Source organism: Monomorium pharaonis, chromosome 9 (assembly GCF_013373865.1).
Source record: "Monomorium pharaonis isolate MP-MQ-018 chromosome 9, ASM1337386v2, whole genome shotgun sequence".
Taxonomy (NCBI): domain Eukaryota; kingdom Metazoa; phylum Arthropoda; class Insecta; order Hymenoptera; family Formicidae; genus Monomorium; species Monomorium pharaonis.
The window spans coordinates 20,182,139-20,209,949 of record NC_050475.1 but is presented as its reverse complement, the minus strand read 5'-3'; the positions used below and the strand labels follow the sequence as shown (position 1 = coordinate 20,209,949).

Here is a 27,811-nt window from a genome sequence, read left to right as displayed (position 1 = left end):
AAGTGCAAGCCGAGAATTGATATTTCCGGTCTTTAATGCATCATTATAGAAAACAACAAGACCGAAACGGAATTAGCAATTCTCGATAGGACGCATCACTTAGAATTTACATTGAATTTAAACCGAGGAAATTGAAGTTTTACATCTTTGCATAATTAATATATAATTTTTATATAGGACAGCATTGGCAAAATTATAAAAGTATTTATAACAATTTACAACAATTTTTATAATAACTGTAATAATAGAAGATATACACAAAAATATATTTTTTGCATATATCATAAGATTTTCACAATGTACGTACAATATTTTAATTGTCGTTGCTTGAGTTTACATTTTTATTACGTAACTTCTTAAGATCGTTCCTAGAATTCATTAAGGTAAAATCGACTGCTTCTATAAGCAGTCTATGCTGTTCTACGCGGAATAAGAAAACTTCTTGGAATTTTCCCTCTTTTTCTGTTTCCCCCTCCTTCTGTCTCTATCTCTTTAACTCTCTTTCTCGTCTTCTTTCTCTTCAAGTCTATTATTACTGATTACATTGTCACCACTAACTATACACAGAGGCCAGTGAGCGAACCTAGTAGACGCCGCGACTTCCGCAATTACGGGGAGCCTCGTAGAAGGGTGCAATCACGTCGGCTACGATTGCGAATTAAATTGTACGGAGTAATAAGTCCATGTCAAGAGCCAAGAAATGTTTTATACAGCACGGTTTTTTTTTCTCCGTTAAAAGTAAAATTATCATAAGAAACGTATAAGAAGGATAGGATTTTTAATCGATCCGTGAAAAGGGACTCCCATGGCTCCCCACGGTGAGAGTTTCTCTCTCTCTCTCTCTCTTCCCTCCCTCTTGTCGCCTATCTAGCGTTTCATCTAATATGCTTTCTTTTTTTTTTTTTACGAAATTGCGTCCCACTCGCGACGTCGCGAAGGCGGGGCTCGTGATTATAAAGAAGCACCGCGTTGCGACGATAAGAAATGCACAGTAAGAGAGAAAGAGGGAAGGAAGGGGACGAGGAAGAAAAAGGAAAAGAGAGAGAGAGAGAGAGAGAGAAGAAGAAAGGCAGACAGAAAGACCGTTCGTGCGAGGGTGCGAGTGTCCGGAGACCACTCGTTGCAGCAGCAGGCCGCGAGGGTGGTCTGACGTAACGTCGCGTTACGTCAGACCCGTGCTATAGAGCGCCAGAGGGATGGCGGTGGCGAGCGTGGGGGTTGGAGCGTGGGCGAGGGGTTGACGGGGTCGGGTCGGAGAGGACCGGTACGTCAATAGGAGAATCCCTCGGCCGCCGGGTAGGGAAACGAACCCCCGAGTGGGGAGTAGTAGCAGCTCGTGAAAGCTCGCGGCTCAGCAAGGGACGCGGAAGGGGTAGGCCGCCCCGCGATGCTCCTCGCCCCTTCCTTTTCTCTCGTTCTACCCTCTTGAAATATGTGACTTCCGGTAACGCACAATTTCCGCGATCGTAACGTACGGCTTTGAGCTACCTGGGGGTCGATCAGGAGAGAGCCTCTCGCTGTGCGTTTGAGGGTTGTTTCTCCGAGGAAAATAATTACTCCCCTTTCCTGACTTCAGTACATTTAGTACCCGTTGAGATTGTTGCCGTAAATATTAGTTAGAGCTAACGTATCGAAGGTACAAATCGAGAAACTCTCGTCTCGCCGACCGTTGTCTGATGTTTACGGTGGATCACAGTTGCGTCGTTGTTAAGTTCCGTTCTAAAGTTATCCCCCTCGATCTGCAACTTGAACCCCTAGCATGCGACACGACGTAGCGTAAAAATCGACGACGAGAGATCCAAGAGGATTAGTAGCTTCCGTATGGTGTGTACGAAACACAGGGTACGGATTTCCCTAATTTCGTAGCCCCTTACGTGACACGCGCGATCTCACTTCCTCCCCCGCGACGGGGGTTTAGATATGCATGATTTAACGGTGCGGCGCTTGCCGCGGGATAGAGACGGTTTCTGTCCATTCACCTGCCGTGTCAGACACGTCGCTCTAGGCGAATCGGGCGCTTAGGTACGCCATAAGTAGTCTGCGGCTACCATTGAGCCTAATCGGAGAAGGGGAGGGGGGGACGGGGAAGAGGGACGTGCGCGGGGGTGGCACGGAAGGCAGAGGAAAGTGGACGACGGCGAGGAGAGGTGGTGTAATTCCCCTCGCAGGGATGGCGGTCAGTGACGTACAACAACAATGTCGACGTTATCGTCGATCGACCGGACGGGGGTGTGGGGGTGGGGAGAATGCAGCGTGACGGTGTAGTAACGGCCGCAAAAACTACCGCACTGAAACACGGCGCTTACAAATTTCCACGAGCCCTCGGGCGCTAATAAGGGTTGTTGTAACTTTGACGGCTCACTCAGCCCGGTCGGCGCCCCCAACGGGGGGTGAAGTAGCTGTTTGCAATAACACATATGTAGGCGGAAAGTTCCCACTTGTGCGTGACGTTTACGGAGTAAACATTAATTAGCGATGTATTGGATGTGGTGAAACATTACGACTGATTCCATGTACAAGGATTACGTGTGCGTCCCCCGCTTGTCGGCTTGCGCGATAATAAGTTTAACGCCCCTAAGTTACATTTTAATTACGCGTACGTTAATTTCACGCCTACAATTCCGCCGGAGACGTAAATATCATTAATTTAATTATAATTCTCTGTAAGGCGACACCCCGACGACTACGTTACTGCCCCGGTAAGGGTGGGTTGTCATAATTTCAAGGGCGTCGCAAGTAAGGGGGGTATCGCGTTGCAGTACCGGGAAACGTTTACCGAGTCGAACTCGGAAAGGTTGTAGCGTGGCGTACGTAACCTTTTCCGTGCAACGTACGGCGTAAGTTCATTAAAAGTAAAACGGTCAAGTTTCGTATATAAACTTGTAACGTGTTTCACGCGAAACACGGTAAAGATCGTGGAAATATTCGACGGCGACACGGAGCCTTGCGGCAGAATTCCGTCACTGCGATTTTCCCGAGCAGGGAATAAGGGGTGGTTGCGCTAGGGACGTCTCGATCGCGCCGAGAAACCCGTGGTAATAACAGCGGCATCGATCGAAGAAGAAACGGTGTATGTTCGACGACAGTTTTGCATTTATAATATCTCGGAGTCTTTGCTCATTAAAATTAATAATATTTTACGTGTCATACTAATTAATATCAGCTCCATAGCCCTGATGAATAGAAATGTATCAATGTTATTTTTTTTCTCTTCCCAATTCTCTCGTCATCATAAAATATTGGAAGAGAAGAAAGTCGCTTTTGAAACTCGCGATTCGAGTTTTTAGAATTTTACGCGTCGTTTTAATTAACAGAGCCAAAGATCGACAATAATGAAAATTAAGGCGTCTTGCGTTCTTCAACGTGCGAATAAATTAAAGTCGCCAACGTAATATTTTTTGTTTTAAAAAAATATAGGATATAGGAAATAAAAGCAGGTGACGCTCACACATCTCTTGAGGAAGGGGGCCTTAAACCTTCGGGAGACGTCACTGTTCGGCGGGGTGGCGCGTCAAGGGCGAGCGGCAGCCAAGGTAGGGATGCTTTACGGCGGGTAGGGATGCGTCGCGGCCGACCGGGGCGCAAGAGGGAGGCGACGGCGGCAGCGTGAGAGGCAGAGAGTGTAACCCCACGGTCGCACCAACCGTGCGTCGTCGTACTTAAAATATGACTCGGGTTAGAGCGCACACGGGGTAGTCGTGCGAGTGTAGAGATATTAGCCGTGTGCACCGGGAGTATATTATCCGTATTAGTTGTTTTAGTCAAGCAAAAATAACAGTGAGTAAGGGTTGTTGTCCGAAGGGGGCGTGCAACGGGGTCTTCGTCGAGAGAAAGCGAGGGAGAGAGAGAGAGAGATAGAGAGAGAGAGAGAGAGAGAGAGAGAGAGAGAGAGAGAGAGAGAGAGAGAGAGAGAGAGAGAGAGAGAGGTAGAGAGCCGAGAAACGGAAGAACGAAGCCAGCACAAGGGAGCAAAGTTAACCAACGAGACGCGGACGGATGATACGAGGGTGGCTGGGGTGAAATCAGGCACTCTCCGTCGCCGGTCCAGTGAACGTGCGTAAACGCGAAGAAACACCCGTACAGTTTCGGGGACCGCCGTTGCGAACGAATACATATCATTTTATCCTAGTTGCAGAGTGAGAGAGAAAGAGTGAGAGGGGAGATAGAAAGAGAGAGAGAGAGAGAGAAAGAGTGTGTGTCAGCAGCGAGAGGGTGGAGGGTGGATCGCGAGAAGGAACAACGCTATACCAACGAGCGGAAATTGTCGCGAACCAGTGAGTTTAACGAGGGTACATGGAGAAAAAGAGGGAGAAAGGGAGAAGAAGAAACGTCGTGAGTTCCATTGAGATGCGTACACAGAGATATATATAAAAATAGATAAATGGATAGATAGATAGATATATGTATACACATGCGCAACGCGATACGTGTGAGTGTATTTGGCTTGATCGTCATCGTCGTCATCGTTGTCGTCGTCGTCGTCGCCGTGAACGCGTCCTCTTCCAGCCCGAAGCTTTCGGGGCAGTGAAACTTCCTTAGGGAAGTTCCGGAAGTGACTCGGCAGCCCAAGAGAGAGAAAGAGAGAGAGAGAGAGGAAAAGAGAAAAAGGGAGACACAAGGAGAAATTCCCTTTCGCGGATGATCACTCGCGAGCAGCTGCGTGTCGTCGCCGTCGCCGTCATCGTCCGTCGTGCACACCTTTTCTCGTGAACTGTGATTCTTTGTGCCGCTCGTCGAGAGAGGTGGGACAGTGATCTCTGCGACGAGACGGGATAAGACAGACAGGCAGGGTAAGTAAAATTCAACTCTTCCCTCTCGTCCGAGGACCCTGACTGGACGTTTTTAGCCGGGGCGGAAGGTTAATCGGGCAGTTGGGCCGATTAAATTAAAGCCTCTTGATAACCGGAAACCGACCTAATGATTCGTCTATCCTTTACATCTCGATTTACATCTTCCCCCCTCTCCTATAAACGTTAAATCTCTCATCTGGGCTGAAAACTGATTTTCCTATGTAATTCCTATGATTGTGTCAAATTATATTTTTGTATATCCCTTCTACCTCTATTAATATTATTCTTTAATTCTGTAAACTGTATGCATCAGAAATTACATAAACGAAGTGATTTATTTTCTATTGTATTTACAAAATTTATCATATTTTGTTTTTATTTTCCTCGAAATTGGAAATTCTCTTTCTCTACAGGAATTAATTAAACTTACGTAATTCTTTTAAGCACCAATAGATCGTTTTATTGAACCGCAAATGAATTAAAGCAGTGTTGTTCCATTTAATAATAATTAATATCATCAATAAAATAATTGACTTTGTTAAGTCTAATCTGTTTATAAAAGGAGGATTACAAAATTCTGTTTCTCTCTGTTCCTTTATGACAAAACTTTTTTTTTCTACTTTTCTCTGTATTACTTTTCTACGAAATCCAATTTTACATCTACAAAAATAAACCGAATATTGTTTTGCCGATGTTCATAAAAAAATATAGATATTTTTCATACACGGTCCATCTAGCACATAAAATATAAAAATATAAATTATGACTTTTATACACACACACAAACACACACACACACACACACATACATTAATTTATAGCATTAAATAATAAAATGTCAGTACGTTAATATATAAAAGTTACGTAGAAATCAAGAATTTTAATGTTTTATATTTTAAACTTTGCATTGACAACAAGTTTGAATAACTGATACATTAAATGTTAATGTACGGTAAAACAAAATTTTTTTTTACTGTACGAAACTGCATTAATTTTATTGATAATATATTTTTAAATATTAAAACTATTAATTTTTAAAAAGTTTACATACAAAATAGTAATTTGCCTTAAAACATACAAAATTTTTAATTATTATATAAAAGTATATCAGTCTGTCACGTTATCGTTTTACATTGAATCGTTGAATTAACATTCAGTATTCACATTTTTAAAATATATTTTTATCATAATCATCGAGAGAAATGTTCAATTACTTTCGTGAATGTAAAACTTGATTCGATAGCAAAAGCAACACAGAAAGAAATAAAATGCAGTACAGTACTGTTTCAATCTTGGATTGATAGAACAAATAATTCGCAGCAAAGCCGAAAAAAATTGTTTTATTGAGCGTTGTTCGCGGGGATAGCTGGACGTGATAAAAATGCCGGCAGATACGTAAAAAATATATAGACGGTGAAAGAAAACGTACAAATGATAGTTTTTTTGTCTGCTAGTACAATACACTTAATGAAAACGGATCGACAGGTGCTAATGCGATAAATTACGTAAAAATACTGCAAATATCCGAGATAAACCTTAACGACGGATTTCATCGGTAATTAACGGTTGAGTTTTTCACTGACTGAAACACATCGAGGGAAAGACGGTTTTCGTTACGTTACGAACGATTGGGAAATGAAGGACCTTTCGCGAACTAACTTTCCGCGATGTGATTAAATAACAAAAACTTTCTCGTCCATTTAAATTCAAGAAGACTTATCTTTCTTTTTATCAGATATTAAGTCTAAGTTTCATTATCGAGAGATACGTCGGCGCGTTGAATGTTAAAGGGGAATTCTGTTAGGGTGCGCAAAAATTTGCTTATCTTGGGAAATTTTTTTAACAAAGACCGTTGCACATATTCTCCTACATTTTTACACATTTTATTTGTGCACATTTAATAAATATCTACAAATTTTTATACGGCTAAATGTTTATTAATTTTTATATTATTTTAATTTAAAAATCAGCACACTTTTTATCATTATAATTCAAAAATTACTGAAGCTATCGACTTCAACTTGTGTTTCTGAGAAATCATGTCATATGTCAGTCTTGAAAAAGAATTTAAACTTATGTAACACAAAAACGAAGTAAACAATTAATTACAAAAATTTATATTTACTGGATACATACAAGTAGTAGATGTGTAAAAGCATAGAGGAATACATGTAGCAGTTTGCAGGGTGCTTTTCGTGATAGCCTTATCACCTCGAGATACGTCGGCGACAAACGTAAGCGTCTCGACGTCGTCCCCGGATTCCTATTTTCGCGTGTAAGAAGAACCACTTCCCGGCGACTTGAGCGTGCGAAGATTCCGGGGAGAGAGAGAGAGAGAGAGAGAGAGAGAGAGAGAAAGAGAGTCTAAGAATACCGGTCGCATGTACCGCACAACGAGAGAGAGAGAGAGGCGGCACTCTCACCTTTATCATATCACCACACGGAGTTTACCACGCGCGTCGTTCGCCGTGCGATCGTGTGTCTCGTCGATGAATCATTCTACCCGTGTTGTCGCGTTATCCGAGAGTGGTGGTCGTTATTAATAATCGCGTGATTGTGCAATGTCAAAATAACAACGTAACTTGGGTCGGCCGACGGTACGTGTACTTTTTGCTTTTCCGTTTTTACGTATTTCTGCTATCGGTGTTATTGCGCGCTCGCTCGCAAATTCCGGATATCCACGGAGGGAATACAGCAGAGAGGAGGAGAGGGGAGGGTGAAGGGGAGCGGGCGAGGGCATTTAATATTCCCTTTCGCGAATACACGCGAAATCCGCGTGTGCGTTGTAGTGACGTGCGCACGCAGGATTTCGCAGCACCACCGAAACTCCAGGGCCAGAGCGCGGGATTAAATTATTCATCGTTCGCAATTGGCGACGCGATATTTGTAACGACGCGCGTATCACGCCGCATTCCGAAGTGTGGAAACGCAAAATTACCATCCTCGCGTCCCCTGCGATTTTAATAGATTTTAATACCCGCAACACCGTGATCGCGCGCGTCAGCCGAAACGTAAACCTTTTCTCCGCGTCTGCGATGCGCGTGATCGAAATCGACCAGCGTTGAACGCTGCGCTCTATTATGATTTATCTGCGTTCTAGCACTTTTTTTTATAATTCATTATTTGAAATACCGTAGAGAAAATATACCTGCGTACAATAAAAAACTTATTCTACTGCTTAGAGAAGCGGTTACTCAATTTTTTTCCTCACAGGAAGTAAAAGGTTATCTTTGATAGAGAAATAGTTTCTTGATAATAGTTTTATCACAATTTTAATAGAAAAACTCATTATCATATACTTGAAAAAGAAAGTTATCTACTTTCTCGAAGAATATTATTAAATTGAATTTGGAGAATAGTTATAGTAATAAGTAAATTACAAAATTTTTATTTTATTAACTAAATATTCTTAACTGAAGCATTAAATTACTAGGATATTTAGAATATATTTTGAATAACCTACTTATGATAGATTTACGGGTATATAAACTTATGAATTGTTTATATATAAAATAAGTGATACTTAAAATAAGTGTACTTAATTTAAGTACACATTTTTCTGTGTGTACACGAAAGTTCATTTTGAGTAAATCTTGCTTCGAGTAAATGACGAGTGTATTTTAAAACTCTCCATCAAGAAGGTACTTTTTGCAGAGATATAATCGTTCCTTGAAAAGAAAAAAAATTACGAAATTAAAAACTGCTTCTCTTAGCGCAAAAATAAATTTTCCAGCGTGTGTAATCTCGGATTAATCCGAGAGCATTTGGAATATTACACGCTGGATATTCGCGTCCACTTCGATGTAGGACATAGGTTAATCATTAATTAGGTTAACCAATCACGGGAAGATCGGAAATGTTGTTTGTCGAAATGCATATTAGATAGATAAAATACAATTAATTATCATTTCGAACGTATTTACATGTAAAATGTAATAATATCATCAGGATACCATTTCACTGACTGTCATATTAAATGCATACACTTACATAATTGTTTTAATGTCTGTTTGAATTACGTGTTGCTTTAATATTGAAAGAGACTTGACAAAGAGTTAAAGCTAAACGAAGGTTCGCGTTCGTTCTCGAGAAACATTAGAGGATTAATCGATAACACGTAACTTATCTCGACGAGAATATCTGAAAATTTAAATCTCGGCCATCACGGTGAGTAAAGTTTGTTCGGATAATATCTGGAAAACTGTGGCTCGTACTAAACGTTTGTTAAGACATTACAAATACATAAGCCGATCGCAGCGTTAAAGGAATATGTTCGCTCTGGTTTTCATACGTCTTTTCCCTCGCGATTTGTGGAATAATCGCCGCGAAAGGGCAAACCGTTCTCCGCTTTGTTGGCAAGAAAAAGCCGCCCCCTTTACCTCGTTTACTTAATTGCGCTGCCAGTGTTTCCTCGATCGTTCTACCGGCTCGGCAAAGAGGAAAAGGAATCGTGGGTGGCTGCTCGCATGGAACTAACTGATCATTTAGTTAAGAGTCTCGTAACTTTTCTCCGAAAAGTGCATCGCCCAAAAATTTTCAGTTAACGCGGTAAGAACTTTAATCTCGACAATTCTAGCGAATAACCGCGATCGTTGCCTTTTTAACTTTAATCGTTACTTTTTATTCTTAAAACCATTATTTATGGAAGCAGTCTTTTTCAATCGATTTCCACCCCGTCACGCGATTCCTTTACTTAATTTTATGACCGTGCGACGTGTCCCCGATGTTATGTATCATCCGTCGGGCGAATCGCTGACTTTCGTCACTGACAAGCTCACCGGGATCTCGAGAATCGTGTTCTCCCCCTTCCCCTCCTTTTCTCCCTTCATCCTCGCAGGATATTGACATGCGGTGAAGGCGGATGTGCATTGTCCGACCCGTGTCAGGAGGTACAATGACACTTGCGAGATAGATTTCACACAGCTCAGCTACGTACTCTGTCACGACGTATGTAACATGACATTTGAGACTAATAAAATATAATACGTTTATTCCGAATGGCAAAACGCCACGCCACGTTTTTTTTTCTCGTCAGGGGGATCTTCCGCGGTATTCCGCAGTATTTGCCTTCTCTCAGCCCAATTGCGTGGCCGTTACGTGTGCGCCCATAAACAAGCATCGTGAAATATTTGCGCGGCGCCAACTGCAAACCTTTAGGGTCTATCCTAATATTTTACGTCACGCGAGAGGGAGAACGATGCTCTTTACTGGAAATATTAACTCACTCGTAATGATTTCGCCGGCGCGCGATTATTTTGCAGAATAAGCGCGACGTGAGACAAATGGGACAAACACAGCTGGCGTGAACTTCCTGATGTTTAATACGATACGTTTAACGATGTTATTCCGCAATTACGCTAATGTAGAAGGCGTCAGTCGTCGCCAGACGACTTTAAATGAAATCTATTAGAGCGCAGTTCTCGCCGTTGTTCTCAAGTGAAAATGAATTAGATTAACGGACGAAACGCTCGCTAATCTCTATATATCGTCGATTGCGCGTACAGTGAGAGTCTGGGACATCAGCTGTTCTTATTACTTCTTTTTCCGTCCCGTTCCTGACAATACGCCGGCAATCATGTTTTTCGATAATGATGTGACGGCATCGAATTGTCCGCGAGCAACAATTTCCAAGCGTACGACAATAGACTTGGATCTATTGGAGTTTGATGTGCGAGAAACTCAAAAGTGTTCAATACAGCAATGTTCAATATTATGTTATACTCACAAGTAACACGCCGATTGTTTTCATCTTTAGAAATCTGATTCAGAAACCCAAAGGAAAATAACTTATGCTGAAAAATAGCTCGATATTGTTTAGAACACGTATACAAGTGTTTAATTTGAAATAAATTTCTCTACAATTGTGATGAACATATTTTAGGGTTACTCTCAGGGGAGAGATAATATTCTTTATTAAAAAAGTAACAGTTTAAAAAATGAATAAAAGTAAATTTGAATAATCGCTAAATCGTTTTTTTACAATAAAATTGGTATTTTTCTATACATATGTCGTACATACGCGAAATGAGACTCGATGACATATTAATCTCAAGAGTAGCAATTTCCCATTACGTCCCCATTGTCATTTGTAGATTCGAATTCCTTTCTCGCACATAGACGTCCATTTCATCTCCGTCGTAATAACCCTTTGTTGCATAATGTTTTATATATGTAATATCTCTCTTTCACAGTTTTTCTATGTTTGTACATATTTCATAATTGGTTTATGTAATATACATATTTGATATTATTATATTTCTAAAACTCAAGTCTTATATGTGTATATGAATAATTAAAAAATGTAATTATTTTGCATTAACTATAAGCAAACTTACAAGCAAAAGATTAGTAATGATTGGCGTTTCTTTAATTTAAACAAAATTTAACCTGGAATAAGGATGGTAATAAATGTATTTTGAAAATGTCTACATTAACGTTTGTGAAGTTCGATTTCAAATCTACACTTATAATTGATGAATGCTTAATGAAAATTCAATACAGCGATTAAAAAGACTGTTACAGGAAATGTTAAAGTCTAATTTTAACAAAACTTTATGCATTTTTTATATTTTAACTTAAATTTGTAATCAGCGATTCTAAAAATTCCTATATACCGAAATGCAGCAAAATATATTCAACAGACAAATTTATGCAACAAAGAGCTAACGTCGTTACTGTTTGGCCAAGCGCAAACTGGAATTTCACGTTCTGGAACGCAATCTCTCTCTCTCTTTTTCTCTCTCTCTCTTCATCCCAGGGCGTATTTTAACGGCGTGTATTTACGAGTTATTTGATTCCCGTGTACGTAGCGGTTGCGGTACATGTCGGCTCGAACGTGACATGACATGACGTGCTTCGTACTTGACCCAATTTCGCGTCGTCTTTAGCGTACGCCTGAAAATAGCGCGCCCGAGTAAAATAAGGAGAGGGGTGGTCGGGATAATGATAACTCGATATCGCGGGGGTTGCTATTAATATATTCGAGATGTGTACGAATAGGGTACGACTTCATTGGATGTTTGCGCTCGCGGCGCTTTGCGGCGTGCGGCTTCTCGGCGGGAGGATCCGCTTGAACATAATAATGTTTAAAAGCGGTTTGAAAATAAGCGTCACGTGCGGTATAAAATACGACATCGTTAATTATAGCCCGGGCCAGAAATTGATACCTCGATCCATGCCATCGCGATATTAGGGACAGATGCTGCGATCCAATTACTTGAAAACACACTATCGTTAATTAATTCGTTAGGTTCTAAATCTATTCTAAATCTAAATCCGTTAAAATTCTGATGTCGCGGTGACAGTTTCGTCTTTCCTGAATTATCGATCTCGACCTTTAATCGTCACCACTATCGTCATTGCTTACTTCACTCGCCGAATCTAAGTAGTAACACAGTTATTCTGTGCCGGCAGGCATTAAATATTTATAGCTCCACGATGTCCACGCGGATCACGTGTGAAAAAAAAGGGAAGGACGCAGAGTGGATGAGGGGATCGTATTTAAGTTCTTTTCAAGATATCTTCTTGATCTTTCGGATCACTCTCTCGGTGATGCCCGCCAGTGATCACGTGTGTGTCCGCCTAACAGCTTGATTTATTGTCCGACGTTTGCGATAAAATCTCGTGATTGATGCGTCCTCGCGTGAGATGTACAATATCCTCGGCCTCTTCATAAAATTTTACGCGCGTCTATTGCGAAGAAAGGGGGAGGGGGCGTGAGCAAGGGGGAAAGGGGAGACCCCTGTCTCTTTCGCGGCTGGCGTTAATGCCGGATCGATCTCTCGCGAGTTCAGGGTTGCGCGAGTAAGGCTTCTCTCTCTCCCTGCCTCTCAACGGAGGAAATCTGCAAGCCGTATATATACTATATACATGCACATTAGCCGCCGAGTGTCTCTCAGATTTCTCCCGAGCCCCTCGATTATTAACCGCGACAGGTAACAATAATTCTCGCGGAAGCACCAGTGAACGCGCGCGCGCATTATACGTGGCATTATTAACTGCCGTATCGAATCGATTAGCGATATTAATGCGCTAATGCATAAGCGAGACAAACGGGGGGAAACAGCGCTTGTGTGTGTGTGTACGTGTGTGTACGTGTAAAGGTATGTGCGCGCGCGCGCGTATTATGGAAATTTATGCGAGGTTGTCGTAGGGTCGCCTCTCGCACATCATTTCATTATACGAAATTAAATGCCGCACGTCGCTTTGTGATTAACCTCCAAACTTTAAATTTTTCACTAACGACCTACTTGAACTTGGACGACGCCGTCACTCGTTTGTGTCTCCGAATCTTAATCAGTAAGCACTCGCGTAGGAGTCCGAATGACCCAGATGAAAGTTTAAATCTACTAATTAAGTATGTTACGTACAGAAACTATTTTTAGAAATTTATGAATTTTATATTAATTATATTCATGTTTGGAAAAGCATATTTCAGTTTATTATTACTTATAAAGAAAAATAAAAGCACTTGTGGATTCGTTCTTTAAACGAATATATGGAATTTAAATTTGATCGTCAATTACGAGAGCCCGGGAGAAACCTTCAACGTTTTTTTAATTTCACTTTGGACGTCGTTTCGCGATACCAGGAAATGATCGCGGGGGGCGGGACGCGTTTCCGGGTGAACAACCGTAGAATTTCGCCGTGGCGGAGTATTGATTAGTTTCGCCGGTGTATTACAATGCCGTAACAACATCATCATTCCTCGCTGCTGTCGGCGCCTGTAGTTCCTCACATCGTTAAACGGCTCGCATTTGCATACCGGTTAAACGCCGCCACTGCTGGCCGCAGAGCCCGGCTCTTCTGCTGCTACCGAAAATCAACAAGTCTACGCCCGGACGGATATTTGACATCTGGCGCCTTTTCCATCCCTTTGTAAAACCGATGTTAATCCGATGCCGAGTCGTTTCATCGCTGACGTGTGAAATTCGATGTAACGCCGAAACCGGGACACAAAGCGACAATTGTCGCGACGAAATGCCCTCCGCGCCGTTAGCTGACCAATTTAGTGCACAAATCCGCGGAGAAAGCGACCTTATAATAATGTAACGACGAAGAATATAATATAATGAAATCGTAAACGCCCGTAAGCACTGTAAATCTCGCGAGCATTGCACATATAATAGGGCAATTGCTCCATTTAGTGCCTCAATTGTATTGTAAATAGGGTAAATTACGGTATGATGGCCATACGGAGAAGCTGCTATAGTTTCCAACAATTGGAAAGCACTTATTGCTATGCAACCAAGAGGACAAAAATTCAGCCATTGATTATAATAAACTTCCAATCGGAGTTTGTGAAATAGCGTTAATAAGTTAGATTAGATGTAAACTGAAAATGATTCAATCGAAACCTTTAAAATGTACATTATTAATCAAAATTATTAAAAAAATGTTGCGTCCTAGCAACCGCACTTGACTCTAATTTGCTCTTTATTGTATTTTGTAATTTTCAATATTAAACTAATAAATCATTCAAAAAAGTATGGCAGCAGGCAGACGACATTGGATAATCATGTGTAGCAATAAATGGGGAAAAGGGAAGAAACAATATTCAAGGCACTGACTGGCAGGACTAGCAGCTATAGGTTCATACATAATATTTTTTACTTCTTTTATATTTATATAATCAATCATTTTTCGAGCTTGTCGTTTCTATATTGCGTGTGTCAAAATTTTTACTGCAGTAACGGTAAGAAAAGAATTCTTATTAGCAGTTTTGAGATAGTTACCTAGTTTATACGACAATAAAATGGTACCAATAGAGGTGCACGGAAGCTCGAATACTTCGAGAGGTTCGGCGAAAAGTACACTCTAGCCGCACTCGGATTCCTCGCGAATTCATGCTTATCCGCCGGATCGATTCAAGGATGGAAAGCGCACGGGATGTCTCCTTCCAGATATCGACGTTTTCTCGAAGCGGAGTTTTCTTCTCGCGATACACACGCGACCTAGTTCCGCCTGGTTCCGCGGCGTGTGCAGGCGGAACGGTAATGAATCCCGAGGTTGGCTCCTATACCCCCGGCAGTACTTAGCGTCGCTAATCGCTAATCGTTGCCAATCCCCCCGCGATTGTATGTGCATACATACAGGGTGTTATTACCTCGCTATACTGTCAGTTTTGCGTTATGGCTGTCGAACTCGCGAGCGTCACGAGGGTGCGTGCCGCAATGCGCTAGATCTATTAATTATCGATCCACGACGTCGCGACGGCCGGTAGAAAAGCCCCGCTGAGAACTATAAGGGAAAAAGACCTTTCTATTGCATATAAAGTGACCGGAGCGAAACGAGAAACGAGCTCGCATATCGGAAGTAGTTATACAAGGCGTGTGAGATACGAGCGAGGCGAAAGTGAGGGTGAACAATAATGCAAGAGTACAAATGAGGGGTTCTTTTTTTATAATAGGAAACGGAGAGCGGAGATGAGGTTCCCCCGTAGATTTTATTGGAGAAACTAAAACGATTTGTAAAAACGCCTGTTGCTTTGTGTACAAATGCGTTTCTTCTGCACAAAAAGTCTCTCGTCGACGATATCAGATATCGAAAATCGCTCAGGCAGGTGTTCGACCCAGTTACACCTACGTACGTAAGGTACATTCTTCATTCCCCTGGCGATTTTGCTTGCCTTAATAGCAGTTTGCTTACCAGGCATGCGTATCACACCGCGATAAGACACGCGTCTACAGTTTCCCCCCCCGGGCTTTTTATTAATTGCCGTATTATCCCGTTCTGCGGACGAGAGCGGTTTTCTAGAGTTTCTCGTTAAGACGTTTTTTTCCCCTTCTAGCTATACTTCAGTTTTGTAAAATGACGTCTCTTTAACTAACACGAAAGTTTTTAACGCAAGAAAGTTGCAAATACAGGAGATATATTTGAAATTAACGAATCGTTTCCCAGCAGAGTAGCATCCCTTCTTTTGAAAGTCTCCAGTCTCTGTGAAAGAGATCCTTGATAATGCAAGTGATTATGTAAACACTTATATAAAAGCACGATTCATTTGAAGCGAGTGCGTTTTCCATAGCACACAATAATATCGGCTGCGCATACACGCGCAGGTGAAAAATCGAGTTTTTACGTAATATTCACCGACGATAAGACTCCGCGAAAAATGTACCCATCACCCGACTCGTAAAGATGTAATTTAAAATGCTGTTTGAGTTTCACTCACCACCGCATGCAGTAGGCTTCGGCAAATATTTGGCTCGAGTGGATGATGGATCTCGAATTCTTGACCCCTATTCGAACCGCTTGTCCGCTCCATTAATATCAGTGTGCAAACTAAATCGACTTTTCGAATTTCTTCTCAAATAACACATTTTCAGATGGTGAAGATTTTCAAGCAAGATCCTATCGGAAAATAATTTACCTTTTGCCATAAATGTATCTTGTGCATCCCTTTCTCTACGTTAAATTAATATTAATTTCTTTGCATTGAAGACTATAATTTTTAAGTGCTTCTTAAAATATTATAAAACAATTATAAACTTAAAAATATTATGAAGTGTTAAGATTATACGTAAAATTTGGCGTGTGCTTTAATGATAATTTATTTATTTAAATGAACTATCTTTCGAGATCGAAGGCTGCTTTTATGTATTTGCCAGGATAGTCTTTTCAATTACGCTGCAATTATAAGAGCAATGAATACTGATGGAAAGTCAAGCCAATAAATATGAAGTACTTGTTAATTAACTTGTCGTCGATGTTCGCCTGACAAAGAAGAACATTGATTGACGATTGGTCACAGTCTCGATATCGGATTAATTAAATGACGTCGACGCCCAGTGGCAATATAACCGTCACACTGCCAGTGATACGTCTTCCGACATTAAACGCGGGAAATATCTCAGACAATAATGAGATGATTGATCATTTATCAATAATAACTGCCGTTGAGATACACGAGTGCGCTTTTTATCGAGGAAAATAAATGTAGAAGTGGAGGAAAGACGCAAAAAAAGAGGGGGGAGGGGAGATTTAGCGTAGAATTATTTCTTTATTCTTTTCCATCGCGTGCACCGGAGCTCTGACGTAGCCAATCAAAATTGATTTATTTCTATTCGTTCACGTCACTAAATTACATCCGTTGCGCGAGAAACTTCAATCCTCTTATGGACGTTCCCGTACAGCACGTACGACGTATCCGTACTTGTAAATTATTAATTGTGTCACTCGTCACGCGTCCGCGTATTTATTGCAAAACGGATCGGCCGGACCGGAAATCGATACAAAGGCAACAGAAGACTGGCATTAGCGCGGATAAAGCATCACCATTTCCAGCATGTTTTCAATTAATAATTGATACCAGCGCGGCTGCCTCGTGCGCACTTACGGCTCGAATGGGTGTCGGTTACTTATTTACCGTAGCTACCTTTACTCTGTAACGCAATAAAAGCAGGCTGAAGACCAAACGGGAAAACAAAACATGCGGGATATCCTTTGAACATAATGGGCGCGCACATAGCGCGTAAAACCGCGCTCGAGGAGAGCCGCAGAAATGAATCCGATAAATAATCAAGCGATTCCTCGTATATGAAATTAATTATCTCGCACGCCCTTATATCTCGTTACGCTGTATTACTTTATACCACGGAAGGAACAATTTTGTTGAAATTCAGGTCTGAAAATACAGATTTGAAAATAATTACGTCGGGAATAATTGTATTGGACGCCTGAACTGGTCGCTAGAACGCCAGAACTTTTTGCAGCAATGTCATCATATATGCTTCACCTTCTCAGATAATTATTTTGATGGTCTCACATATTATTCTCTGATTGGTGTCTAACTACATTTTCAGATACTGCAGTAAAATTATTCTTTCCGCGTATCAAATTCCTTTCCTCGTATTTTTTATTGCAATGTAAATTGGATTTCTTTCTCTCTCTCTCTCTCTCTCTCTCTTATCTTTCTTACGATAAAGTTCCATTTGCAAACGTCGTCTCTAGCTAGCGTAGACTAACGGGTATTGCGTCGGCCCCGTGTGGATACATTCTCTGACGAGTTAACAAAGATACATACGCTTGTCTCGATGATGAACGTATATAGCACAGGCTAGATACAATTCTGGTGAAATGGTCTCTAATGTATCTACAAATATAATATTAGTTTGCGCGACATCAAATAATCGCACGAAGTGGGGTGATATATCGAGTTGATCGACGTTGCAAGCGTTTGTAATTAACGTCGATGTTTGAAAAGTGGCTTGATTCGGAAAAGCGTTAATTAGAAGTAATTGCTGAACCAAACGCAACACGCAACACACATAATTCGATAGTCATTATTTTTTAAAACCAAGACATCGCCTGAGTTTAATATGCTATAAGAAAATTAATAAATTAATATAATTATTTTAACGTAATGTATTTGTTGAAATAATTATTAAGCGTGATGTGTTCAATTTTGTTAATGTTTAATAAAATGAATACATTTAAATTTTACTTAGCATTTTGTACAAGAGATAAAAGTTACGTAATCAAAGCGTCATCTTGTTCAAAGCGTATCGGAGGCTTAATTCTGTTTGAGGGAAGATAATTTCTTATCGTGACTGTTTTGAAAAATTAACGTTTGGATATAACGAGATTAAATTTCTCATCTTCAGAGTTTATCTACGTGAAATCACTTAATTCATAATTGGTGCGTTCACGTTAATAAAGTGGCCTCAAAAGTGATCTTTACACGCTTTAGTAAATTAAGGATCTTTCAGAACGACTAATATTCAAAGACTCTTTAAGCTTGCGATAACAAGTTCTCCCTCGCTTTATAGGCACATTTTATTCGCGAGGTACATTTTTTCGTAAACGCCCTTTTTCGCGGAAGAAGGCTTTGTGTTTTAAGGGACTAAATGTTTCTTTTTCCAGAATGGTTGATAGTAAGTTTTGAATAAATCCATTTTTAATACAAAGATATCTGTCTTATAAATATACATCAAATTAATTTCTTTAAATAAATCTTTATTGTTATCTTACCATTATGAGAAAAGTTTTTTAAAATCAAAGAATTAAAACTTTAGCGAATCGAAAAATAGGGTATTTTTTAACATCATGTAAAATTTTTATGTAAAACGATAAAAAAATAATTTTTATTTTAAAAAGTAAGCTGTAAAATTTTGACATACAGTTTCACATGTTCTGAAAAATGTTCTCTTTTTTTAATTTACTAGAGTGACTAAGTTATAATCCTTTAAATTCTTTAAGTTTATTATTATATTATATAAAAGTAAAATTAGGATTTAAGAAAATAATTAATTTGTTTACTTGTACGATAATTTTATTTAAATAAAGATTGAACTTTTATTTAAGATTTTATTAAAGATTGAAATGCGTTATAATGCAAGGAGAAGAGTAAAGTGAGAAAGTTTTTAAAGTATAAAGTATTTAAAAAGGCTATTAAATTCTTCCTAATATTACCTTTTGTTCGAATGTTCGTAGTCAATTCGATTGTCTCTGTGCAAGTATTATATTTGCACATAGAATATTTGTTTGAAAATTTGAGAACTGCTTGTTGAATTAGTCAACAAACCAACCAATTTAGCGCAATAAATAGACTCATAAAGGAACATAAATGATCGAGTTATCGTAATAAATTAACTTACTTCATAATATCATCGATGTGTGCTTTAGGTTAGCCATTAGTCCGATTAAAATCTCAACAGAACATAATAAATTATCTCTGAAAAGCTTTGCTCGTCACGAATATTACAGCGTAAATATTCCATTTTATCGTCTTTTATGTCTTCAAATATTAAGTCAAAAGTGTTTTTCTTTTTTAAGTTTACATGTGCGCGTGTTTGCGTAGCTCTTTGCAGGCTGCGATTTTTATGTGCCGCGATTTTAACAACGTTAACAGTACAAAGTGTTTTAACGCCTGTTACATAGACGTAGAATATACAAACTTCGCGTTTGGCTAGAAAGCTGTACAAACTTTAGAAGAAGACAGTATGCTTTCATGGGGTATCTTTCTCTGTCTATTAATACTTAGAGGGGGGCAAAAATTCACGAATCAACAAAGGCTTCTTTCCCTCACTATGTGTAAGAAACACGTCGGAATCAAACTTGAAATTAATTCCCAACGCTAATTAGCAAGTTTTCACAAGGAAACGTCACTAAATCTAGAGTGCACGGTCTACGGATATGCGCCCACACTTGTGCAGAATTACTATACGTCACGTGCAAACAAGACAGCCCACTCAGTGTTCGGGTAATGACAATGATATTGCATTTACAGGGGTAAATAGGGCGCGGTATAACAATGATCTCATCAATAGAATTACTGTGTTATTAGCGATATTTGGTTAACGAGTCCGCCCACTAGTACGCACATTCAATAAATATGTCATAAATGTGAAACAGTTTTTAATCAAATCTGACAGACCTCATTTTTCTATTAATCTTAGCCTCGAGCTTAATTATTTAAGAATCATTGTTATGAGGTGCAATAATTATATTGTTCAATTATTTTTTTATCAAGAATTAAATTTTATTTATTATGAAACCCATCAGTAAAATACAAAAAATATGTATATCAGGAAATGGTTAAAATTTTTGCCCGATATTTGAGGAGAATTTAATAAAAGACAAAAATATCCGTCTTTTTGATAAACATAGTTTCGTTTTATTGCATTTGCGGCGAGTATTGTAAATAACACAGATGCACATACACACATGCTATGCTATTTACAAAAACTCGTCGACAAATGCTAAAGCGGATCTGTCAGTTTATGTCCTAAACTTCTATGGACATCGAATATTTATTTTTTCTAGACTTCCTCTCTCTCTCTCTCTTTCTTTCTTTCTCTCTGAATGACTCAATTAATATGTTTTTACTTAAAGAATAATTTAGAGTACAGTCAGAGAAAAACAGAATTATTTACTGTTTGCTAATAGTAAATGAGTAAAGCATAATCTCTATTAGTTGTATTTCGGTTTACATTTTCTTATTTCCTTTATTTATAAAAAATTCTTTGAATGAATCTCTTAAATATTCCAGAATTATTTTAGTTATAAAATTTTGGTATTTTTTTATTATCAGAATTTTCCTGTATTTTGCGAAAACCGGTTTGCTTGACTAATGACTTGACATCTGGCCGTCGAAAGTGTTGTTGCAAACAAGAAAGTACAAAGATGTGTACATGTGTACATGTGAGGAGTATTCGCTTAACTGGCAAGTCGTTAATTAACGTGCTTCCCTAGTTAAGGTTGCTGTAGATAATGTTCAAAAGCGCGGATTGTGCACGACGTATGTACCGCAGATTAGATAGGCGGATGAATGAATGCTATTTGTGTGTGTGTGTGTGTGTGTGTGTGTGTGTGTGTGGTTTGCACACACTTTCGCTTGTCGCGAGAGTGCACGCGGCTTTTGCACGCGGGTAATACAAAGGAAACGCTTGACGGATGTTTCGACGTAATGGACGCAATTCGACGTACGTGCAATTTAACTGCGACGCTCAATATCGCTTCCACAGAATCGCCACACATTTTTGGTCCCATGGCATGCCATCGATGATCCATTCTCGATAACAATAGCAGCCGGCCTGGTTTTGAAAAAATAGGCGCGTGTAAAGACGAACAAATGTAAAGAGGTATACGAGGTGCACCCATAATCCTGAAAGATAAAAAATGACAAAGTTATACAAAGTTATTATGAAATTTATAAGAAATGTAAAATGATAGCATGTTATTACCGAATAATTACAGAATCTATAAAACAATGTAAGAGATTATGACGATATTTAAAATGTATAAAGATAAAAATATTTAGATTTTCTAGGTAAAAAAATTTAATTCTATTTTTGAAGTAAAAAGGGAAGGATACAAATACATATTATAAAATTTATACGTTCAATTATCGTACAACTTGCCCTCGTTTTAATTGCCGAAATAACTGGGCTCCTCGGAGCCTTCCTAACTTCGGAATTATTCAGGGAGTTCCTAAGGCATTCACTAAGGTACCCTTGCACAAGGATAACGAGAGATCTATCAATGGCCGGTATTTAATAAAGCTAATTGATCGAGAGAAGCCATTACATTCGCCATTAACGATCACGATCGCTCTTGGCTCATTCAATCCGAGTCCGCGTGTGCCGGTGTCGTCCGTGTTCTTCCACTTCGTTAATTATTGCTGCTAACGAACGTGGGCGCTTCAGCGGGCAAGAATTACGGGGCGTGCGATGCCGGAAAGAAACGAGTCCTGTCCTCAATGGCTATTCCCCTTACGTATTTCTCTCTGCGACTCGAAGAAACATTCTTAAAAAATTTCCTCTTGACTTTCAACGACCATGATTAAATGACTTGACCCTCGTCAGCCCTCAACTCCATTCTTATAAAGAAACTCTTTTACAAACAAAAAAATATCAATTTTACTGCCGAGGAAAACGAGCACTTAATTTATTCTTTTTTCTTTTAGTAATTAACAATGAATATTTTTTTTGATCATTTGACGAATACAAATTTGTGAACAAAACTCGTTATCACATAATAAAAAAAAGAATTTATACTTTTTTGAAAATATTATGAAATTGTATCGAAGAAAATTAATATTAACCAGATCGAATTTTTATCTTAATTTAATATTCTTGAGTAAAGTATTAAAATTATTAAGATTTAGAATACATTTTGAATAAATTTGACGCTTAAGATGAACTTATGACAGCTTTGTAGATAACAAAATTTTGAAATAAATAATGTTTATTTTTTAATTGATGTAATTTGTATATATTTGTGTGTGTGTGTGTGTATACACACAGAGATTTATTTTAAACAAATATTATTTGTTTCAAGTAAATCATAAGTTTTACTTTTAGATTATTGTCAAGAAAATATTCTTTGTGAAAATATTATCCTAATAGAAGAAAAAAACTAGAAAAATTGTCCAATCATTTTTCTCAGCACGAGAGTGATATCTTTCTGCTTGTATCATTTATTAACTAATTATATTAACGTGAACATGCCCTCGTCCGTCAATTTCTTTCCGTGCGGAAATGGAGAAAAAGAGCATGCCGAACATGCTTTGAAATTCGATAATGAAGTTTCAACAAAACTTCATTGCAACTTCCTTTTACGCAGGTACGGACGAGGAAGGGAGGGGGGAAGGGCAAGAAACCTGCGTGGAATAAACGTTATTCACCGCAGGCTGAATCAGAACTGAGCGAAAGAATTAACTAGCCTCCATGTTGCTCGATAAATAGCGTCATTAGTTACCGTCTGCGAGAGGAAATCCTTTCGAGAACTCTTCGGACGTACGTATTGTACATCGGTGCTTGTTACATTTTTATGATTCCCCCCTTTCTCCCTCCCCCCTCGCGTTTTCTTCCGTTCCTCTCGATTCGTGCTCATTTCGATAATACCGATTGTGAAGTACCGAAACGCGATTATTTTCCAGTTTGCTCGCAGGATTATTGCTACCCTTGTTTTCTGTTTTGCTCACGCCAAAGTGAATTATTTCTCCAATTTCGATGCGCTCGTCGTAAGAGGGATCGTCGCCGCGCCGCATTGGAGCAAAACTCCAACTTGCGGCTGCAAATTGGACTCCCTCTCCTTCTCTCTCTCTCTCTCTCTCTCTCTCTCTCTCTCTCTCTCTCTCTCTCTCTCTCGCTGGCTAGAAGTATAGAAAAGCCTCAGGAGAACACGTGAACTGGATTGCCGTCCGTTTCCGCAGCTTGTCGCTCGATTAATTGTTCAAAAGCCCGCGTAGGTGGGAGAGTAACGAAGTCGAATCTGGGTCGAAACGTCCGGGGTCGGGGAGGGGTGAAAAGCCTAAGGGCAATCTCTAAACGGAGCAGCTCGACGGCTTTACACCACGACGGGACACGGACAGGAGTGTGCGCGAGTTACAGCGAGAGTTACGGGTGGCGTCAACACGTCTATTATATAATTACGTACCATCGTGTGTCCCCCGTATATATCTATCTACTGCGCCAATTTACAGCATCCATTTGCTTACACGACTATATCGATTTCGCGACGACTCCACTGTCGTTTCGCTATCTTTACGATGCTCACTAGCGTTTTATCTTTCATCGGGATCGAATGCCGTTTTCCAAAAGCGACGCGATATTTTTATCATCGAAAGCAAACGAGAAACGCGATAAACGGTGGCGCGCGAGGGTCGGGTGAATCCGTGTCAAAGCCGGACTCGAATTCTATTTAGGAATCGGCTCGTACGCCTTATACCGTGCGAGAGATAGAGCGTTATAGAATGATAATTTTTAGAGGAATGTCGGTGTGTCTGTGTGCGAAAGTCGGTGGAAATCGCCGAGTTCGTCGGATCGAGGTCGAATCGGAGCAGACGGCTCGTGTTCCATTTTGCGACGCGAACTAGGCGGCGAGAACAGGCGGCGACAGACGGTAAAAAGCGCTGTACGTGACGATGAGAAAAATAAAATGACGAGGCTCGATCTGTCGCGCGAGTGGACCGTCATGATGGACGAAATGAGTTTGCCCGAGTTTTCTAGCCCTGGCGAGAGCGCGCTATTGTGCATGCTCTACCGCAAAGAGACGATCGGAGAAGGGAGAAAGAGAAAGAGAGAGCAACCCCTCGTAAAACGAACGCCCTCTTATTATCGAACGAGATGTTATGTACTCGCGATCGCAGATGAGTAAATGCAGAACAGGGGATGCGAGCGACAATTTAATGAGTTCCGCTACTCTCGGCGAAATTGAGTACATAACGGCCCAAACGGAGAAATCAGACGGTGCTAATGACTTCGCTGGAATTGTCTTCGTTGAGAGACTTGTGGAACGTAAGTTTGTTTTATTGGAATAAATCTTTATTTAAGTGCAGCGAAATAAAATTCTCTCCTTAGAAAATAAGTCAATTAATGAGAAGAAGGGGATATATCTCATATAAATGTACATCTCGTTGTAACATTTGCTAGCTAATATTTTGAGCTTTTTCTTCTCAATGTTAGTTACCTTTTAAGTAACAGAGCTGCATTTCTTAACGCTTTTGTCCGTTATCATACGAGGAATTTAGCGGCGACGACGATTCTGTACGGGGATTAGAATTCCGATATCGGCCGATAAATTCAATTTACGCCGGCGTCGGGAAGAATTGTCACAAATGTATCGCATTCCGTCGCGTTGAGGGCGCGAGGACGAAAAAGAGAGGAGCACATGTCCGTGAATTTATATCCCCGGCTACGCTGAAGACGGATAATGCACCTCGTGACTGGCGTCTGGCCAACCCTTAATCGCGGCCCCTCGTGCTGGCTCGGTGCTTTGCGGGTGCAATCCGCCCCGACCTTCGCAGCAGTCTCGCAGTATACGCGGATACGGATTGGAAGGCGGCCTTTACACACCCGCGAACTGACCTCGTTTCGCCGCCGCCGTCGCCGTTGGCGAAGTTACACCTTGCTCGCGGTATACGGTGATTTGTACGTACAACTAACTCGTATAAGAACAGAGAAAGCGCCCCGGAGGGCGAGAGTAGTACCAAACTCAAATTCCGGGGGAGTAAACGGAGTTAACTTTAGATTTACTGTATTTTGGAACACGTATTTTTTAACTTGAATCCAAACCGCGCTACATCCGGACGATGCGAAGACAGGGAAAGAGATAATTCAAATCAAATAAAAAGATTTCAGCAAAAGCACAAAATTTGAAAGATAACAGAACAATTTAGATATAATTTTCATAATCTGAGATGAAATGAGAGCGGTTTGCAATTAATACATGACTTCTCTTACTATGTTTTTGTATCTTTGGCGCATACATTTTTGAAACAGAATCTGACTCCAGTATTGTTGGGATTTGTCATCCCTCGATCTCTCATTAATCGAGTCACGTCGTCGGTTGGATGACATCGGAATATTCAATGAGGGACTCCGATTGCGATCCAAAGTATAAAAGGCGGCATCGGTTAATCACATTTTAGGCCCGGGAAAATAATCAAACGGGGCGTTGATTTGAGCCGAAGTTTACGGATTATTTTCCATCAAGTCTCGCGGAAGTTCCGATCATGATTGACGAGACATTATCTTGTTCCACGGGGTTTTCCCGTACATGATGCGCCAAGTAGCGATTTGCCTTCCCGAAGTTTTCGGGAGAAACAAGGGGAGAAGTTACTGTATTTTATAATACACTGGAAAGAGTTGATGAGTGGGTACTGATAGCCTAAATTAATATCACTCATCAGTATTTTATAGACTTATTTATAACATATAATGAGAAGAATATAAAAAAATGAGAAAAGAATAGATAATATAGACAAAAATTCAACAGGTTAATGTAATTATGTAATTTTACATTAAATTTTTATAATTTTATAAAAAAGATTTATATTGTATAATATTATATATTTAATAATTTAACATCTTTATAAGATCTATCAAGTTTTCTAAATTATATCACTAATTTTATTACAATAAATTTAATATAAGTAACTGATAAATTACAATAGTAAAACTAATAATTGATATGAATAAAAATATGCAAAAACAAATTGTTACTTATTAATAATTAAACATTGATTTTTTTTCTTTGAAAACATTTTTAATAAAATGAGTATTTAATAATTATTTATATTTATACTTATTTTAATTTATAAGTTTGATTTAAAAAGGGCAACATAACCGATATTTGTAGCATGTTACATAAAAGCTTATTATGAATTAATTTGTTATTGAAAAATTTGTTATCGATGAAAAGTTAAATATTGTAATCGTAGGTACGTCTAAGTATCATGCTAATTTCCCGCGTTTATTTGCATACAAATTAACATAAAAAATAGGAAACATAATAAAATATATCTTAAGTGATACTCATTTAAAACGTAGAAAACCATAGTTCAAATATTTGATTATTTTTTATACATTAAAATAAGATGAGATGTAATTAATATACACATTTTTGGTGCAGACGCCCTAATATCTTATCGATTACATATTCTCGATGCGCGAGACAAAATTCGGTTCCGGTATTGTTGCGTTCAGCGAAAAAGGAGAAGAATGAAAAACATAGTTCAATGTCCGCGCTCATTTATCGCGTCGCGGGACGGTGGAAAACGAAAAAAAAAAAGAGAAAGAGAGAGAGAGGAGTTAACGCGGGGCTTCACGTTGCAAAACAATTCAGAAACTGGTAATTGGGTCTATGCGAGCACGTCAAAAGCGCCATTACGGCAACACGAGAACGTCGCACGTGCGCGACGCATCGCCACCAGGCCGGATTGTCATCCGCTTTTATGCACAACGAAGTTTCGTATAAAGGCCTCTGCGGCACACGAACGCCCACGTCGGCGGCGGAATTTCCGGAGCGAATATTTGGGACGAAATTTTTGCACAATTCTCCCTTTGTACCGCGCCGAAACTCGCCGTCCAAAACGAGGTGGTATCCGAGGGCTGTTTAATGGGAAATAAACGGAGTTATGGACTAAGGTGATAATCCCGTCCTTTGCTCTTCATAAATATTAGATGCATTATGTGCGAGCATTTTCTTCTAAAAAATAATAAAGAGGAAAAATGTAAGAAGGCGTCTAAAGAAAGCGCCGGGGCCGCCACTGTGCGTTCCCGATGGTTCAGCACGTTCGTGCGCTTCATCACGGGATTAGCGGCACTTAATGAGCGCGTCGCGAAAAATGCTTGACGTCGCGCGAGGAATCGAAAATTTGGCGCGGCGATCGATGCGGCTGCGATCGGATGACGCGGCCCTTCCGTTGGTTTCCCTGAAATTTTATGCCTGGAATGCTCAATACCGTTTCGGCGTACCGTAAATAAGCCCGTACCGCTGCAATATCGTTTTCTTCCGGCGGGCGACCTCGTTAAACGTGTAATAGGTTCTCGATACCGAGGGGAGGGCGCGCCGGATTAAAGGTATCAAGGACACTCCGAAATTGCGATCGTCGATCAACGTGGAATTCACTAAACGTCTCGTGACGCGCGGTATACATGTTTTAAAATTCGTTTTAACGCCGATCGGGAGGGAAATGTCGAATAAGCTGAAAGCTGAAAGGCTTCTTTGCCCCTTCCTCTCCTTTAATCAAGTATATATTGATTGAGAGACAATGCACTTTCTTCAAACACCTATTT

The 27,811-nt window shown here is 39.9% G+C and overlaps 1 protein-coding gene across 1 annotated transcript in view; it reads left to right on the top strand.

Moving 5' to 3' along the window:
* Window positions 1-3,438: 3,438 nt before the first annotated feature.
* The window catches only part of LOC105838773 (cationic amino acid transporter 2), a 90,977-nt gene continuing 66,604 nt past the window's right edge, over window positions 3,439-27,811 (top strand). The window contains exon 1 of the mRNA XM_028193457.2: window positions 3,439-4,790. The gene's annotated coding sequence lies outside the window, so the exon portion shown is untranslated. The remainder of the gene's footprint in view (window positions 4,791-27,811) is intronic.